Source organism: Spermophilus citellus (assembly GCF_964194105.1).
Source record: "Spermophilus citellus genome assembly, chromosome: 3".
Lineage (NCBI taxonomy): Eukaryota > Metazoa > Chordata > Mammalia > Rodentia > Sciuridae > Spermophilus > Spermophilus citellus.
The window spans coordinates 12,743,712-12,750,984 of record NC_138184.1 but is presented as its reverse complement, the minus strand read 5'-3'; the positions used below and the strand labels follow the sequence as shown (position 1 = coordinate 12,750,984).

The 7,273-nt window shown below is 38.6% G+C and overlaps 1 pseudogene across 1 annotated transcript; it reads right to left on the bottom strand.

Moving 5' to 3' along the window:
* Window positions 1-2,248: 2,248 nt before the first annotated feature.
* On the bottom strand, window positions 2,249-3,179 carry LOC308643252 (olfactory receptor 7A10-like; annotated as a pseudogene). The gene has a single exon. The product of its transcript is annotated as an olfactory receptor 7A10-like (transcript).
* Window positions 3,180-7,273: the final 4,094 nt, after the last annotated feature.

The following is a 7,273-nucleotide window of genomic DNA, read 5'->3' as shown; positions in this document are numbered from 1 at the left end:
GATATCAGAGTGGAGTCAGGTGCATTAGCCCATATTTCCACCAATCTACAGGCCCCATCTTCCCAAATTCCAGATCTCCTACCACCATATCCCTCCTATGAGTTATAGTTTTCTTCCACATTTGAAAATAAGAACCTGCCCCTGTTAGTTATCTGGTGTGCTCAAAAAACCGACTCATGTGGGGACACAGTCACTGCTGTTTACAGAAATTTTCTTTATCCTTTTTTAACAGAGGAGTAAGCTGTTTTTGTATAAAATGCTAATCCATAAGACAACACCTCCTGTATTCATCATACTTTGCCAACAATTCCTGCAATGTCATGCATCTGATAAAGTCACATGTTTCTAATGAGGGACCAAATGATGACTCTCACCTTAGGATGTGAGTATGAGTTTGAAGAGATAAGAATCCCTTCAGGCTCCATGACTTGAGCTTCCTTCTCATCTCATGCTCATTCAAAGTTGTCTCTTTTCATGTCTCTTCTCTCATATTTTACAATGAAATGTGATTTTTGTATGTACATGCAGATTTGTGTGGGTGGATGACTCAACTCTTAAGAAAATTACAGATCCACAGGCACACATGTCATATTCACACCCAGTACCATGACCAATTTTGTGGATCCACAAAGTATTTCCACATACTTTATATATTCCTCAAAACATTGTTCTAACGTTATGCTTGTTTCCCCAGATTAACTTCAGAATAAAGGGCACTAAGGGGTGTTAACTTTCTTGATATTAAATTTTTAATGGTTCCATTTTTAGTGTCAGATATTTTTAGGGCACGATGTGATGTTTCTATACTTGTATACACTGGGTAATGACCAGATCAAGGTAAGCATATTAACCTCCTCAAGATTTACAATTTCTTTGTGGTGAACACACTCCAGACTGGTAGAAAAAAGGAAATTGAAAAAGGGCAAGGAGAGAGAAGGGAAAGGAGAGATACTGGGGGTTAAGTTGGAGCCAATTGTATTCCATGCTTTATGATTATGTCAAAATGAATCCCCAATATGTATAATTATAAAGCACTAATTGCAAAGGATATTGGATTCCAACATTTTTGAAATATGCAGGACCTTATCATGACTGTACTGTGCAACAGAACAGCAGAACAAATTTCTTCTACCTGACTACAACTTAGTACCCTCGGGCCAACCTTCTTCTGTCCCTCCTGCTCCCTTACCCTTTCCAGCCTCTGGGAACCAACATTCTGCTCTGCGCTCCTGTGAGAGCAACTTCTGTACCTTCTACATGTGTGTGAGGTCCTGCCATACTTGTCTCTCTGTGCCTGGCTTATTGCCCAGCACACGGTGACCTCCTATTCTCTCCATAGGATCAAGGATGCCAATTTTATAACAATTATATATAAAACAGTTAAACCTTATTGAACACGTTCTTCAATTGAGCACATGAGGGGAACTGTTCATAGTAATGTTTTATATCTTTTTATGAATAACTGGGAAAGAAGAGCTCAAACTCTCCAGAGCAGACGTCGTTAGGAAAGATATGCAAGCATTAATTATCTTCATATTATCAGCATTTAATGCACACAAGTATTAAAGTATGATGGTGTACCTATACCTACACGTAATTATTACATGTTAATTATACATGTTTCTGAAATTAATAAAGTAAATAGAATTGTTGACTATCCTGACATGATCATTACACACTGTATACATAAATTGAATTAATATGCCATACTCTATTTGTTCAATTAAGAAAATAATCATAGGGCTGTGCCTATGGCTCAGTGGTTAAACCACCTTGATTTCAATCCACAGTATCAAAAATTTATTTTTCTAAGATTTACTTCCACAATAAATTTATGAAAATTAACTTTAGTTGTTATATGCAGTTTTAAACATAGGAATAGCAATTATACATATTTTAAGCTAAATGAAAAATTCCTTAGCATGACATATGTCATTTGAGATTATTTCTAAAAAATATATCTTATGGGATAAATGAGAATTTTCAAGTATTTCTCATCCAAAGTGGGAAAAATTTGAGGCAAGCTGAAAAATGACAAGGGAAAGGGGTGCATTTCATAGTGATCACAGTGTGCAATAAAATGAAAGGTGTAGGGGATTATGTGTCGAAGTTGAAATGGAAACTCTGTATTAATTTTGAAGGACCGATTCCTGATTCCACATTCCAGTGAACAATCCGGGATTCTGGTTCTGAGGCTCTGAGCCCTGCAAACATGGGAACTTATTCCGTCTCAGCACAATTAACATTTTTATCTTCCTGTGCCACAGAGTCTCCTCAGAGCACTCTTGATGTCCTTGTTCCTCAGACTGTAGATGAAGGGGTTCAGCATGGGGGTGACCACAGTGTACATCACTGAAGCCGTTGAAATGGAGTGTGAATTTTGGGTCACAGCAGAACTGAGGTACACACCTATGCTTGTGCCATAGAATAAGCAGACCACAGAGAGGTGAGACACACAGGTGGAGAAGGCTTTGTACTTGCCCTGAGCTGATGAGATTGCACGGATGGAGGACACGATCTTGTGGTAAGAGTAAAGGATGCCAGTCAGGGGGGCACCAGTCAACAAGACAGCAGCAAAATATATCACCACCTCATTGAGAAAGGTGTCAGAGCAGGCACGCTGAACCACCTGGTTAAGTTCACAGAAAAAAATGGGGGATTTCCAAGTCTGTGCAGAAGGACAGCTTCAATATCATTAAGCTTTGTAACAATGCATGTAGAACACTCACAACCCAGGACACCAGAACTAGCAATCCACATTGCCTTTGGTTCATGATGACCATGTAGTGCAGGGGGTGACAGATGGCCACAAACCGGTCATAGGCCATGACAGTCAAAAGGAAGTCATCCAACCCAACAAAGAGTACAAAAAAGTGAATCTGGGTGATGCAGCCTGCGTAGGTAATGGCCTTGCTCTGTGTTTGGATGTTCACCAGCATCTTGGGGATGGTGGTGGAGGTGAAGTAGATGTCCACAAAGGACAGGTTGGAGAGGAAGAAGTACATGGGTGTGTGCAGTTGGGAGTCTGAGATGGTGGCAAGGATGATGAGCAGGTTCCCCAGCACAGTGACCAGGTACATGGACAGGAAAAGCCCAAAGATGAGGGGCTGCAGTTCTGGGTCCTCTGCAAGTCCCAGAAGAAGAAATTCTAAATGTTGAGTATCATTCTCTGGTTCCATATGCATGTGTCTACCAGAAATGAGAAAAAGAGCATAACGAATTGTCCCTAGACAAATATTACTTATATCATTGAAATGAAACACTACATATTTTGCTGTATATCATAATTTCAGTGACCAACCGGTGTGTAGCTCATGTTGGAGTGGTTGCGTAACATATGCAAGGACCTGGTTACCATCCATTTACCTCAAAAAAGAAAAACAAAAGCCAAAGGAAAGGAATGAAATTAACTTCTATAGAACATGTGCGGCTCTTGTCCCCTATGGGATCTGAGCCACCTCTGATGGGAAATTCCTGTTTCATTCTCAAGTTTTCACTAGGAAGTCATGCATTTCAGAATTCTAAAGAAAAATTATCCAGACCTTTGAGTATTGTAAATTGAGCCCCTATTATGAACACTTTGGTTGTTTCTGTGTCTTGGCTACAGTGAATTGTGCATCAGTCAATGTGGAAGGGCAGATTTCTTCAAAATACCCGTTTCATTTTCTTTGGCTGCACACCCATAGTAGGATTGCTGCATAACTTTTCTGGATTATCCATATTGTTTTCCATAATGGCTTCATTATCTTGCATTCCTGGCAACTCTAGGACAGGATTACTTTTTTTTTCCACATACTCACTGGCCCTTGATATCCTTGGTCTTTTTTGACAATGGCCCTTCCAACTGAAGTGAGGCAATATTCTACCATAGCTTTGATTAGCATTTCCCAGATGATTAGCAAATTTGGCATATTTCATATGGCTATTGGCTATATAGATACACAGTGGAATAATATTTGACTATGAATAAAATGATGAATCTTAGCATTGGAGACAACACAGATGAACCTGTGGACATTTATGACGTGAAATCAGCCAGGTACAGGAACACTAAAGCTGCATGATATCATTCCTGTGTGGATTCTGAGAAATTTGATCTCATAGAATGTCAGCATAGCATGAGGGACACCACAAGCTGAGGTACATTTTGGGCCCAAAGGAATGAGGAGAAGCTCCTCAAGGGGAAAATATACAGTAAGACAAGAGTAATAGCTTCTGGTGATGTATTACACAGTAGGTTAATTGTAGTTAAAAATAATATATTACCTATTTTAAAATAGAGAGGAGGATTTTGAATGTTTGTCACAGAGAAATGATAAATGTTTCTGAAAATTAAGCCAATCATACCTGTTCAATTATTATACAATTTATACATGCATGTAAATATAAAGTTATTTTTGTGAACTTGTATACTTATCTGTCACTTAAAAATAAAGCAATAACTAATTACTGAGTACCAAGTATGTTTCACACATTGGATCAGAAATTGGTTTGAGTTAAAACAAAGAAGTCCCCATTATCCAAAGAGAGGGAAAGAACATAAGCATAAATGGTTAAAATCACCTAATAATTCCCATGGTGATGGGTACTAAGAGGGAAAAGGAAGAGTGAAAGGTAGTTGTACTTTCAATGCAGGGAAAACTAGCAGGAAAAGGTGCATCCAAACAGAGACAACAAGTCATCCTCAGTGGTGTGGTCTTCACTGGGGGGACAGTCAGTACACAGGTCCTAAGGAACATGCTTCTTTCAAAAAACTGAGGCACAAATGAAATCTGTTGCCAAGGAGGAGGAAAAAGATGGAGAGTGATGAGAGATGGTGTCAGAGAATATTAAAGAATGAGTTGGCCTCACTGCTCTCTGAGGCTACAAAGTACAGGGCATCCTTCATCCACACCATGAACTTCTTGCCCTTAGATTTGCTGCAAACACTTTCTGTGGATTGCAAAAGGATTCCCTCCTTGCTACCAGTTGAGGGATAAATTCTGTCCTCTAGCTGCTAAGAATCAACCTGGAATATATAAGATCAGGTCACCTTTTCTGAGCCCTACATGAGGCACACACCCACACACAAACTCACACACTCTCATAGCCTGATTTCTGCCATGGCCTCTCAGCACCAGTCACCCTGACAAGGTAGTGAGCTTCAACAAAACCAGCTGAGTTTGTCTTTTCTCTGAAGAATGTGGACAGGGTACATGGAGATTCCACTAGACAGACTTTCCATGAATAAATGAGTGAACCCACCTAATATACAAACATAGATATCATAAATTGTGGTATAAAGGGGTATTAAGAATTGTAATGCAAAAAAAATCAATAAGAGTTTATGTATAATCGCATAATTTGGCTTTAACATACTTTATATACAGAGATATGCAAAATTGTGCTGTGAATGGATAATTATGAATGTAATGCATCCCACTATTGTCATTAAGAAAGAAATAAAAAAAATGCCTCTCTTTTTCCCTGTGTTTTAAAGGGAGCATGAAAATCTGTGCATTCAACACAGGGGAAAAACGAAATAGAGAAGGATGGGGAGTGAGAAAAAACAAGAGATAAGGCAAAGGGGTGGAAGGAACATGAAGAGGTGAGGGCAGAGAGTGAGCTGACGTGGATCCAGGGGAACAGGACCTTGCAAGCCCAGGTATCTTTTCTCCAGGAGGAAAAGGCTAGCCTTTGTCCTAGCAGTATTCCAAGCCCAGTGACCCTCGCTGAGTGCCCAGCACAAACCATAAGCAGCAAAATAAATTTGCCCAAAACACCAAAGTTGTGATATCATGTTCTTAATCTACATTTTTAATGTTGTAATTATTGCATTGCAGTGATGCATAGTTGTTGGGGTCATTAAATATTTTTAGTTGTAGATGGTCACAATACCTGTATTTTATTTACTTATTTTTTTTCTGAGAATTGAACCCAGTGCCCACACCTGCTAGGCAAGCACTCTGTCTCTAAGCCCCCGCCCCAGCACTGTTAGGGTCATTTTGACACAATCTCACATACAGGGAATCTATTTTGCTCCACTTTAGTTTCCAATACCTCCCTTATCCCTCCTCTCCTCCCTCCCACTGTTCCTCTTCCTTGTGTCAAGGCACATGACAGATCATACACTTCAAAAGGAAAAAAATGACCAAAGGTCAAAAATCAGCAATTCACAAGAGGAGATATCCAATGTACCTACAGCCAAGTGGGGAATTTTTAGAATGAAATAGCAGATGTGTCTTCTCTAGTTCTGCCCTTTCTCCTGACCTATTGTCTTGTCCCTAGGTATGTTGCAGATAAGGCAGGCCTTTTCTCACTATTTTAAAATTCCTATAGAATCATTGTTCCTGTTTACTGAGTATATATGTGATCATTCCATATATGTATATGCTGTTTGAAAATCACATCAGGCTAATTAGCCTTTCAATCGCCTTACGTCCTTAACATTACTTTGCTTTTTTTTCTTTTTTTTTTTTTTGTGTGTGTGTGTGTGGCATCATTTCATGATTGTTCTTGGGTTTGGGGCTTTTTTAAATTTTTTATACATGTTATTTTGTTAGACATAATAATTATATATGTTTATGGGGCATATTGTGATGTTTTGATACTTGAGAACATTGCATAATTATCAAAAAAGGGTACCAGCAAGAAAATGTAAAAATAAAGTGCTTGAGCATTGAAAATAAAAGAGAAGGAATTAGAGTAAAAACTTATGATTGAATCTTTCTTATCTAAAGATAAACAAACTCCAATATACTTGTGTATGGTGGATATGATCTCCAGTAAATGATGAGGAGCAATGTCTACATTTCTACTTCGTGGAAAATCAAGAGGCACAGAGACCTAAGAGAGATAGGAAAATAAGTTGGAAATATGTTGAAAAGTTGACTTATTAGTACACGGGGTGCAGAAGAATTTTCACCAGCATTTTCTTTTGAAGCAAGGATTCACAAGTCATGATATATCTGATTTTGAGTCACATCTTTCAGAATGAAAAACCCTGCCAGGATCTCAATAACAAACACTGGTCTATTGGAAAACATTAGAATCTGTAGACTTTCAGAGATTCCAACAGATACGTCTCCACTTACGTGCTGTGCATATGTAAATGAAACAAGGGACAACATGCAAAAAGTGAAAAAAAAAACCCTGAAGAATTAAAAAATAATAGAATGCGAAGGAATAAACTCTAACCCTAAGCAAAGGGTCTTAATAATTTGAAATAGAGAGGTCGACGGCCATCCTGTTGACTTAATCTTGACAGGTTGTGAAATACTTGCAATGTAAAACT